Raw genomic sequence first — 13,240 nt, forward strand, 5'->3', positions numbered from 1 at the left:
GAGAGAGAGAGAGAGAGAGAGAGAGAGAGAGAGAGAGAGAGAGAGAGAGAGAGAGAGAGAGAGAGAGAGAGAGAGAGAGAGAGAGAGAGAGAGAGAGAGAGAGAGAGAGAGAGAGAGAGAGAGAGGAGAGTAGTTTATTATCATCCACGGAAGGCCAAATTACGACCCATGGGACCTTTCTAGATATACGATGATTCTCCTCTCCCATGGTAGGAAAGGGTAGATACGATGAAAGAATGATCTATGCAGTGTGGTTCTCTCGAAAGCGTAACATGCGGGTGATGAGAGCCCCTAACTTTGATATAGGAGTAGTCGTCAGAAATTGGTGAAGTGGCCCCTATAAAGGGATATCAAAGTCATCCCGTATGTGTGCATATGCTGGGCATGTCATAATCATGTGCTCCTCTGATTCTACACTCTGCAGTCCACACAACTTGCATAACCTCGTCTCTCTTGCCTGTCCACTCCATGCACCTGTCTTGATCAATAAAGTGTGTGATCAAGTTCGAAGTCGTGCAATACTCCATCTAAATACCACTATAAGAGAGAGAGAGAGAGAGAGAGAGAGAGAGAGAGAGAGAGAGAGAGAGAGAGAGAGAGAGAGAGAGAGAGAGAGAGAGAGAGAGAGAGAGAGAGAGAGAGAGAGAGAGATTTTAATTAATTATTATGTTTACTATCATAATAAAATGTACTATTTTATATATTTATAATAAAAATTATTGCTATGTACTATTAAAAATATTCATTCAAAATTTACTAATGTTTATCTTAACATAATAAAGCATCAATATTTCATATGTTTATTATCAAATGTATATTATCATCATTATTAATTTTTTAAATATGGTACACATCTTGAGCTAGGCACTCTTGGCTACTCTTATCGAGCAAAGCGTAAATTAGGGTGTATAGCACCAAAGTAGATGTGTAGTACCTATGAGATGTATTCATTTGGTAAACCTAGGGAGGCGACGTTTGATATTCATCTAGTTGCTCATCCTACTAATGTGATATTGGTTGGGTCCCATGAAACAAGTGAGCTTGGTTAGTTAGGTTGCTTCTAGGTCTACCTTGTAGGTGAAGCATCTAGCTTGACCCATGAGAATTAACCTAGAGTACCTAGTGACTTAACTAATTTTTTAACAACAATCTAGCATTGAGCTAAGAGAGATTACTTGTGTACTTAGTTAGAGCTTGGAATATACTAGCATTACAGTTGGTTTAATGAGATTGAGAGGTAAGGGGGAGTAGAGCATCAACCCCTTTGCCCATAAGGCATAATCTCATCTCAACCCCCTAAAATGGTGCTAAGCCGATTCTAAGGCACAGACACTATGACGGTCAATGTCTCGACTCTAGCAAATTCATCCTAGTTGAGAAGTGCCCTTATTGGATCCACCCTTCCATAGGACACTTTTCTCCAATGAGATAGTCTACTTGCTTTCAATGCATGCACTGTCAAGCTACACACATGACATGCAGGACTTGGATGGAACTCCTATTATTTCAAGAGCTTTAATGATCTTGGGACTCAATCGCCTCTCAGATAGTCTTCTCATATTCCATTGTTGAACCGGTCTACTCTCTCCTCCCTATTCCAAGCAAGCAAGAAATCAAACATTCAAGAGTTGATAGTAGACTCTCGTTCTCACCCTCATGTATTATGGTTCGAATTCCTTTGAAGACTTGATGGTACATGGCTTCCTCCACCGATCTGCACCTCAAGCACTCAAACAAATACATGAAATATAGAGAAGAAAGAGAGATATTCCAACCTCACCTCAATTCTATCTCTCACCCTCCAAGATATGGAAGAAGAAAGGGAAGAAGAGAAGAGCATTAGACAAGAGAGAAGCTTCACTCTCCAAGTCCTTCACTTGCACTCTCACTCTCCCTTGCACAAAAAGGTAGGATGAAATCAAGAAGAAGAGAGCTCTCAAGTTTGAAAATATAAGAATGAGCACTTTTATTCACTTTTTAGCTTTTATATATGGTTTTGGGATTTAGGGTTCCCTATATGAGTTGGGCACCCTTTCCACTTTTTGGCTTCTTGATTGGTTCCTTGTATTCATGTGTATACCTTATGTTAATCAAACCATCCTTCCTAAAAGTGAATAGAACCTAAATGCCCACACAAGCTCACTTGTTGTAGGTCTTCCTAACTAACTTCAAGGCATTTTATAATTTGTAAAGGAGTGAGCATGGCTCTCAATGATATTACAATAATAGTGTAACTTGAAGTTGTTGGGGCTCATGTGAATAATGCTACATAAAATATTAGAATACAATTCAAAAAATCCTTTCTAAATTAAATTCAACATGTTGTGCTTCTACATGGCATCCTTTTTCACCATTTTTGGTCAATATTTCCCCCCTCTTAGACAAGTACTAGGCACTCACCATCATAACTAGTATATTTTAGTGTGCACAATAGATGCGGAATGCTCAGGATGTTGGCCTTGGGGAAGTAGTGGTACTCACCAATGAGGAGTGTTGGTACTTGGTAGATGGCAATGCCGGTCAATGATCGAGATATTGAAGAGCTTATAGTTGTTAGTTGGTAGTCCCTTTAGCTGGATAGACTTGAGTGGGTGTTGGAATGAAATTATTGTTGGGGTAAATAACTTGTTGGTTCTTTGTAGTGATTTGGGTGATGGTGTAAGGAACCTCAAAGATGGGAAGAATTGTAGTTGTTGAGGAGAGAGTACTTGAAGAAAATCAAATGGAGATGGCCTTTCCTAAAGGTCCTCTCACATGACAACTATGAGTATAGTCATGAGATGTTGGTTCTTTTTCAAGCACCTCTTCTTGCTTTGCTTCCACTATTGAGTCGACGGCACATTAAGGTGGATGAGAAGTAGAGCAAGGTAGAGATAGAGCATGTGTGAGTGAAAGAGTGAGACAAGTCTAAGTATGGGCGAGTTGAGCTCCCTATGTATGTCATGTCCTTGTTGTGCCTTGAGTATATGTGGGAGAATTGGGAGAAGGGCTAGGGGGTTAGAGATGAAGCCATCCAACCAAGGCCACTAAATTCACCTAACTTCAGGATCCCTAGGTTAGTGTGGCAATCATGCATGTATATCTATTCCTATTTTTATTGTTTTCTTTTATCTTTTTCTTGAATAAATATATAATTGTCATACAATGAGAATTCCAGCTTGATGCAAATGAACCAAATGTTAAGAATTGAGAATTTTTTTATAATGAAGATCTTGGCTTTTGGATTAGAGGAGTGTTGTGCTAAGATTATTGAAGCACAAGCCTTAATGTTGCAATGTTTGTTGTTGATGAAGAACCACAATCATTATTGAAGATTAGAATCTTTTGAGCAAGTAGCTTGCACAACCATCAAGGGAAGTAGAAGTTATTAAGGTAAAGGTCAAGGTGCACCATTTTGAACAAAGACACGGCCTCAATCTTGATGGTGTCTTGTATGTCATAAGGTTGATTTAGGCTTCTGCCTAACCTTGCATTTTCAATGTTTTTGCACTCTAGGGCTCTTTCAAGGAATTGCTGCTTATTACTTGTTGAAATTATTTGTGAAGTAGAGCTTTTCTTGCACTTGTTTTGTCTTGCATTCACTTGGTAAAACTTAAGAATACATGTAATTTGATCCTTTATGTCATTTAGATTCAACCCCCCTTGTATCACTTACGAAAACTACAACAGCTCATTGTTTCTTTGCTAGTTGGTTTCTCCCCCCTCCCCCCTCGGCTACACAAAAGGGTGGGGTTCTTGTTGTGTGCATGGGGTTTATCTATTGAGAGAGTTATTTATGTACAACCATATGGTGAATTTTTTTATTTATATACAAGTGTCTGCCTATGGTGATACAGTGCGACTCAACAAGGAACAAGCCATGTGTAAGAATTAGGGTTATTTTAGAGTGCAACATCATCATTGAGGAGTTATGATATCCTTTCAAAAATTATTATACAAGCCATAACATTGAGGAACACATCTCTCTAGCCTAATTTACTTTAACACGAAATTCTTCTTGTAAGAGGACTTTGGTTAATAGGGCGAGATCTACGACAAGTTATGGTAGTTCAACATTCTACATAGTTGTGAGTACTCGAAGAGATCTACGACCAGTTATGGTAGTTCAACATTCTACATAGTTGTGAGTACTCGAAGAGAAGTGGGCCTACATATATTGGATTATTCTTGGAATTCCACATCGCGTATCTTTTCTCAGTGAGAGTCATTAGTTGAGCTTGGTCATCTTTATTGGAATTCCTCAGTGAGAGTCATTAGTTGAGTTTGGTCATTGAAGCTTGCATAGTGAACCACTCTCTTTGAGCTTGGATTTTTAGCTCAGCACTTGTACTTCCTCTATGCTTTTTTTGAAAGTCTCAATGTGGTATAAAGGGATCAAGTGAATTTCTACATAAGTTTTAGACATATGTTGCATGAGAATGGCAATTGCTTCTAGGTAGCACGTGCAAACATGTTTGTGCTCATCCCACATTAGTGGGCTTGTAGGCATTTATGATACTACTCATTAGCCAACATTTCAAGGTCTGAGAGGATGGGGATTATGCAAATGGTTTTATATTTTTCTCAATTTTGTTATAGCATTTGATCACTAGTTGGTTCTCTTGTTGTGCCTTTTCATTGGCCATGTCTCTAGACATCTTTTTTCTTGCTTAGGCTTTAGATTCATAGGAGTTTTTGGTCAAGAAATGCATTTTTTCGTAAGAGTTGGAATGGTGATGCTCTCAATATTTATGCTTGTATCTCGTTTCATTGAGACGTTGGTAGTTTGTCCTTGGTAGGGTTCTCAATCGCAAAATCAATGGTTGCAATGGTTTTGATTTCACTTTAGGTTGGGAAGTAGTAGCTACACAGTCAATGGATTTTGTTGCATGGGTAATTGTAGGTAATTGTTGAACAAGATCTTGGGACTCACTCAAAATATTCTTGAGTTTGGTTGTTTTGGGAGCATCTATTGTGACATGCTTGGTATTCTTCAATTATATGTACATTGGCTCTGCATTGTTCCCCTTAGGATACATGGTAATAGCTTTATCAGTAGCACGATATGCCTATTATCTATTTTCTTTTATCTTTTTAGGTGACAAAGGTTTGGACTTAGGAGACTTGGGATATTCAATTGGATTAGTAACTAGTTTTAATTGTTGACCATCAATGCTTGAGTAATTCATCGTCTCATTCTTGGGTTCCTATACATTGGATTGAGTAGCATTGTTGGGATTTGACAAGTTTGGCTCTTCCCATTGCAAGGATGGGCTCTTGAGAGTTTGGGGCATTGTTGGTACATTAGCAATAGTTTTAGGTTGAGCTTAGGTAGTGTAAGAAACTGGGAATAATGATATGGGGAAGTATTGGCTACACTGATTGGTATAAAATGTGGAAGAGACTTTTATTTTTCACTATTTATAATAATAAAAAGTCTCTTCATCTACATCTTCTCTCTCTCTCTCTCTCTCTCAACTTCCATGGCTTCCATATCTCATTTCGTATCTTTCTCTCTCTACTTTTAGTATTTCTCTCTCCTCACCTAGTCTTTCTCTCTCCTTTGCACTCTTTTTCTCTCTTCTATAGTCATCACTCTCTTATTTCTCTCTCCTAGTTCACTTATTTACAAGTTATATCAGAGCATAAGCTCTTGATCCATTTGATTTTCTCAAATTTCAAACGTATTTTTTTCTATTTTCCACCATTAAATCTCAAGTAGCAAGTACATGAGCCACATGGTAGGTACTTGTAGACATTCTACTTGGAGTAGAGGCAAATCCTAGAGCTCTGACAAAGATTTGGAGGAGAGTTAGCCAAAATAGCAGGTTGTGGTCAATTTTCATGCCATTTTGAAGATAACTTGGTAAAATAGGGGCTAATTGGACTTAGTTGAAGAGTAAACCATGGTTACTTTTTGGGAAAGAGCTTCTTCTTCCTCCTATTTGAGACTTCCATGGAACCTTCAATCCTCCATCTCCATTTTGCTTCATGAACCTTGCTTCCCTTTCATAATAGACATCATCAAAGAGAGCTTCAAGGCATCATAAGCCATAAGTAGAGCACCGTATTAGTGCCATGTGGACATGTGAAGTGGGGCACTAGACTATTGAGATTTGGAGTGCTTTCTAGTACTCAATCCATCCATTTTAGGCCATGTGTTTTGATCCAAAGCTCTACAACTTCTTCACCAAGGATAATTGTCAAGTTCATGACCAAAATGGCTTCCATTTAAGCTCATTTCTTCATCTCTTGCTCTTGGTGCAAGTCATGAGAAGCCATTGAAATCTTAGCAAATCTCTATAGATTTAGGGGGATTTTACTTCTTTCTACTGATAGCTTCACCTACAACACGATCCTTTCAAGATTTGATCAAGATGGGAGACATTGAATCATTCTTTGACCTTTCAAGCTCCCATGGAGGAGAAATTTGGGGATTCCTCATCAAGCATGAAATTCTTGGTTTTTGAAGTTTAATGAGAGCTGAAGCCCTTTCATTTATAGGAATTTATATGGTTTTGCTTCTTCATTGACAACATTGGAGCAACATTATTGAGCTATGGAGTTCAACCTTGAGCCAAGACTTGGGGCAAATAGGCTTAAGCTTCAATCTTAAGTGTATGATGCTTCAAGATTACTTCCAAGCATTCAAGGAGCAAGGATTGAATATTATTTTGCCAATGACAAGCAATTGGAAGCTTATTCAAGCATTACGGGGAGCATCCAAGCCTTCATCAAGTAATACATCTCATATTCGTCCTTTTGCTGAGCTTCATCCATTTTTTGGAGAGATTAAATAATTAAAAATTTACCATCGGATTTCAGCCCTTCATTGATTAAATTATTCCATTCATGGATTGCATTGCTCTCTTGATTTGAATAGTGAACTAGAAGCTTTTGCTTGGTCTTTTAGCATTGCATTCAATCCTTATTGCTTGAGAATCAATTGATTGGTTGAATTCCTCAATCTAATCATATACCTTGCTGTAAAGGGTAAGTTAGGCAGTGAGTCACTGCATAGTAAGACCCTCTCCCTACTCATTTTGTGGATTCCAATTCCGCTCAATTGCATTACATGGAATGAGATGAATGATTCCTTCAAGCAATGCACATCATGCTTATTGATTATAATATCATGCCATTGCCATGTTGAGATTCCCACCGAGGAAGAAGATGGACGCTGGAGAAGATAGTGGGACAAAAGAGAGGCGACCCATCAAAGATTTTGAAGGGGTGCAACCAATTGAGCTGGGATGAACTTTGTCCACCTCCTAGTGATTTGGAGCATGTACAGGGAGCGAGTCCTGGATAGTTTCATTCAGTCAAGTTTGAGCTACTGTGACTCTTTTTGTCCTAATCAAATTTTATTTTTAAGTGCTTTGTTTGAAGAGGGAAAAGTAAGCATTGATTTGAATGATTTTTTTAAAAAAATTTGGAGCTCTCTAGCAAAAGTTATAGTAGATTTAGTGACTGTAAGTACTGCAGGATTGCACTCTGACATGGCAAGGAACAAGGGTAAAAACAAGGGTAATGAGGATTTATAACAACAAATCAAAGATTTCAGGGACCCTAAAGCTAGAGATATCCATGGGGATGATCATGAAGAGAATTCTTATGACATGGACACTTATAGTACATTGAATAATACTTTATGTCAGCATGAAACTTGACATTCAAATCGACCATGAGTCACTGGATGCTATGAACAAATTTAGTAATCAAACTCAGTCCTCTATAGATAAGCTTATTGATCAAATCTCAAGAATGGATGGATTTTCAAATGTTTGAGAGTTGAGAGATAAGATTATACTATTTAAGTATAATGGTCAATCTTCCTCCCCATTAGAACTTGAGGAGTGGCTTTCTAAATAGGAGGATTATTTGACATGTTTCCTAGAATTGATGACCACAAGATCCACTTTTCTACTATACACCTAGAGGGTTTTGCCCACACTTGGTGGCACTACATGAATAGGGAAAACCATCCGGTGGACACTTGGGAAGATTTTAAAGCTCTCATGGTGTAGGCCTTATATACTTAATCCAATTTTGAACCTTGCTATGTATGTGGAGTTTGTCAATGTGATGATGCTAAGCTTCACAAATATATGTATGGTTTAGATCCCAATCTTTCAGTTGATGTAATGGCACAATACCTTACAAGTTTACTTAAGGCTATAGAGTTGGCTGAAAGGTTTTCCAGGAAGTATAGAAGAGAGGCTCCATTGCAATCATCTTTTGGATAGCAAAGAAATACCTTAAGGTCAATTATAGGGATATGTTATAGTGGAACTAATGTGTCATTGAGCAACCCTAAAGTATCTACTTATCCATCTTTCAATGCTTTAAGATAGCAATGTACTTTTAGGCGAACAAACAATTCAAGAATGGATAATAAACAAGGACACAATAAGCCTAGAAATACTTCACCCAATGACAATCCGAAGTCTATTCCTATGGATCTCTACAAGTGATGAGAAGTATACAACTGATCATGCCACAAAGTGTGCTTATAAGAATGCAAAAGCCAGGCTCATAGTATGTTAGTTCTTGAAGGTTCAAAGGAGGACATTCGGATGATGCAAATATACTTATGGATGCAACTAAAAATGAGGATATTGATGAGAATGTCGGGCAAGAACAGTTCTATGATCCTATTGACACTTTTCCATTTGACCATGGTGGTAGTATTTTTTTTGATCCAAAAGGGATTGATGATGAGACATGTGTTGCCACTATTTGTTCCATTTCAATGGATACATGTATAGGATCAAGATGCCCAAACACACTTCATATCCAAGGGAGCATTAATGGAAAAAATGTGTTCATTTGGTTGATAGTGATAGTGCCCATAACTTTATAAATAAATCAATCATAGACGAATTGAGGTGTTTTCCTACTAATTTATAGCTCCCTATCAAAGTCCAAGTGGAAAATGGAGATGAAGAAAGTAGCAATAAAATGTTTCCTAAGGTATGTATTTAGCTGGATGAAAATTATGGGTAACAAATGGACTTAATTGATTTGGATATGGGTCCCAATGATATTGTGTTAGGTTGTGATTGGATGATGTAATTAGGCAAAATTGTTATGGACTTTTCTTAGATGTACCTAGAGTTTATTAGTGGTGGATAGATTATATGCTTGGATAGAATCCATAACAAAGCTAATATTCAAATTATTACACTAAAACAAGCCAAAAAAGAGTTCAAGAAAAGATCCCAAATCTATGTCTTGCATCTTAATAAAGAAGTGCTAGATCAGTTTGAAGAATAACCAAGAATTCAACAATGAAAGCTATTTTGGAAGAGTACAAACATATGTTCTAGATACCTACAACATTGCCTCTAAAGGATAGGTTGACCATCCAATTGATTTAGAGCCTCATTCAAAGCTAGTTAACAAACCACCCTACAAGCTTTCCAAGTGGAAAAGGGAAGAAGTGACCAAGTAGATTAAAAAGCTATTAGAGATGGGATTTATAGAGCCTAGTTCCTTACCTTATGCGTCCCTAGTCCTCTTGGTGAAGAGAACCAATATATCAATTTGAATATGTATTGATTACAAGGATCTCAATAAGATTATGGTGAAGAACATGTATCTTATCCCTAGGGTGGATGACTTGGCAAGTTGAAAGGAGCAAATTATTTTACCAAAATAAATTTATGATCTAGCTATCATTAGATTTGCATGAAGTAGGGCGATGAAGATAAGATTACTTTAAGGACAAATCATGGAATCTATCATTTTTTAGTTATGCCCTTTGGATTGACAAGTGCCCCATCTTCCTTTCAAAGTCTCATGAAAAAGATTTTATATCCTTTTCTCTTTCACTTTGTACTGGTATTCTTTGATGATATAGTCATCTACAGTAAGACATTATAGGACCATCTGGCTCATGTGAGGAAGGTATTTGATGTTTTGAGAAAGCATAGGTTATTTTCCAAGGAAAATAAGTGTTCATTCATGGAGATTGAGGTGAATATCTAGGACACATTGTCAGTGAAAAGGGAAATCAAGTTGACTCCAAAAAGGTGCAATGTATTAGAGATTGGCCTACACCCACTACTACTACTTCTCTACATGGATTTCTTGGTCTATTTTCATCCTATAGGAGATTTATTAACAATTATGCTACTATTGTAGCTCCTCTTACATACAGGCTAAAGAAAAAATATTTCTTTTGGGATGTTGTAGCTAATTGGAGTTTCAATCAACTGAAAGATTTGCTTACCTTAGCACCTATCCTTATTTGTCTTAACTTTTCTAAAGAGTTCACGATCTAATGTGATGCTAGTGGTTGGGGCATTGGAGTAGTTTTATTGTAGGAGCATGGGATAATAGCCTTTGAGAGCCATAAGCTAAATGAAAAAGAAATGGCAAGGAATGTTTATAACCAAGAAATGTTGCCCATTCTTCATGCAATAAAGAAGTGGAATTACTATTTCTATGGCAATCGATTCAGGATGAAAAGTGATCATAGGATCCTTAAATATTTTCTATCTCACTCAAAACTCACTTCAAAGTAACACAGATAGGCAGCTACATTACAAACTTATGACTTTGATATCACACATACCAAGGGCAAAGATAACATAGTTTGCTGATTCTTTATCCAGAATGTGGGCATGCAAGGTTTCAGTCATTTTTGAACTTCATAGTGATTGGATAGAGGAGATCCAAGAGGCATGCCTTTTAGATCATGATTTCAACCCTATATTTTAGAAATTATAGCAAGGCATTAGAGATGAGAACTCCTAATTTCAATTAAGAAATGGTCTCATATGGTATTATGCTAGGATTTTCATTTCACATACTTCCCCCTTCACATAGAAAATTATCCAAGAGATGCATTCCTCGTCTACAATTGGTCATTTTGGTGACTTTAAGACCTATGACAGGATTGCTAAGAGTTTTTATTAAAACAACATTTGGATGGATGTTAAGACTTTTGTTTCTAGTTGTGTACCATACAAACAAAACAAGGGTAGCACATTGAAGCCACATGGTCTATTACATCCATTGCCTATCCCTAAAGATAAATGGATGCATATTACTATGGATTTTATCACTAACTTACTTGTCATTAAGAAAGGGTGGAATAGCATTTATGTGGTAGTGGATATACTCACTAAGGCAGTCTATTTTATCCCTCTAATGTTCAATATATAGGTTCTCAAGTAGCCAATTAATTCATGGAGAATGTCTTCAAGTTACATGAATTACGGTAGGTCATAGTGCATGATAGGGATGCAAAGTTTATGAGAAACTTTTGGTGAGTAGTATGCAACTTACCATCCTCAAACAGATGGATAGATAGAGATGATTAACAAGTGGTTGTAGACTTACTTGAGACACTTTTGTCATGATGTACATAATGTATGGGATTCATGGTTGCATTTGGTAGAGTCAGCCTATAACAACTCCACTCATTCTAGCATAGAAGTTTCACCTTTTGAGCCTTTGTATGGCTACAAGGTACCCCTTCTTATAGTCATTTTCAATGACAAGATAGACCCTTAGAGCAAAAAGAATTGGATTGCATGCAAGCTCTCCTTCAACAATGTAAAGTGAATTTAAAGAAGACCCAATATCAAATGAAGCTTTATGCCAATGAGAAAGGTGGGACCTAGAGTTCCAAGAAGGGGATTTTGTGCTCTTGAAAGTGCCGAAGTCTTGTTATGCTACTCTCAAAGATGGTTCTAGCACCAAACTAGCTCATAGATTTTATGGTCCTTATAGGATTTTGAAGAGAGTGGGTGACTTGGTATATTGGTTGGCACTTCCTTCATCCACTAGGATTCGCAATATCTTCCATGTGAGTAAGTTAAAGATTTTCATTGGATATACTATGGATTATGTTGAGGAGCTTCCTCCCATGGATGAAGAGGGCATCATTCAATATGTGCTTGAAAAGGTCATTGGCTAGCGGGATAAGAAGCTAGACAATGATCAAAGAATACTTGATCACATGGAGAGGATTATCTTTGGAAGAAGCTTCTTGGAGACCAGCATCAATGATGTAGGAGTTTCCTTATCTCAAGGAAGCAATCTCCAACTGAAGACTAGTCATATTTGGCCTTGTTCTAGCACAATTAGAAGACTAGAGATAACTCTCTATTTTAAAAGTGATTCTACTTTGTTTATGGACAACAAAATACAACTTACATCCTGGAAGCATTCGAAAAGAGCTTTTCTCTAATGCTTAGCACACCTCAATTTTAGCTTTCTACCAAAAGTTATATTAGATGTACTACAACAGGGTACTAGTAGATAGCATGCTGTTCCATGTTTGTAGCCTTCATTTGGCCATTGATTTATAATCAAGTGATGGATTTTACTATTATCCACTAATGTACGTTCAATATACTTGATCATACCTCAAAATTTTCCATATTCTTGGAAAATATTAATTGATTCATCCATTGTAATAGTTGAAATAGAGAAGTATTTTGTTTTGCTCTATCCCATACTTTGTAATAAGTTCCAATTTTGTTTTTGGTGACAAAAACATTCATATGGAAATAGAATGTAAGAAATTGAGAGTAATGATGTGGGAAAATACTAGCTACACTTGTTGATATAAAAGGTGTAAGAGACTTTTATTTTTTACCATTCATAGCAATACAAAGTCTCTTCATTTGCTACATCATTTCTCTCTAAGCTTCCATCTCTCATTTTCTATCTTTCTCTCTCAACTTTTAGTCTTTCTCTCCTTGATTAGGCTTTCTCTCTCCTTTGTACTCGTCTTCTCTCTCTTCTATAGTCATTTCTTGCTTCTTTCTCTCTCATGGCTCACTTCTTTATAGGTAGTTTTAGGTTTTGTGGTGTTCTTTCAATAGATGAGAATAATATTTTTTGGATTGACTGGATTTGGCTATTGTCCTAGGTTTGGATTGGGTCTTATATTTAGCCTTAGTTCTCCTTTTTTGTGAGGAAGTTAGAGTCTCAACCATAATTGGAGGAACTCATTTCGACTCCATCATTGGTTTAGCTCATTACCTTGGCTTGCAAGGCCATTCACAAAAGCTCATGAGCCTTTCTAGCCCTTAATTTTTAAAGGTGTTCACTATCTTGTCTCTTTACGTGAGGAAAAATTAATTTATCTAGGTTCTTCTCCATCTTGCATTTTTAAAGTTGTGCACTCTTATCTTGACCATTCTTTATCCAAAACTACATTTAATATGAAACATGTTCATACAAAGTCATAGTCTTTCTTTATCCAAAACTTATCATAACATAAAATAACTTTAACCAATAA

The sequence above is a fragment of the Lygodium microphyllum genome, chromosome 8 (genome assembly GCF_053477565.2).
Source record: "Lygodium microphyllum isolate KBCC chromosome 8, Lygodium_microphyllum_v1.1.10, whole genome shotgun sequence".
Classification (NCBI taxonomy): Eukaryota; Viridiplantae; Streptophyta; class Polypodiopsida; order Schizaeales; family Lygodiaceae; genus Lygodium; species Lygodium microphyllum.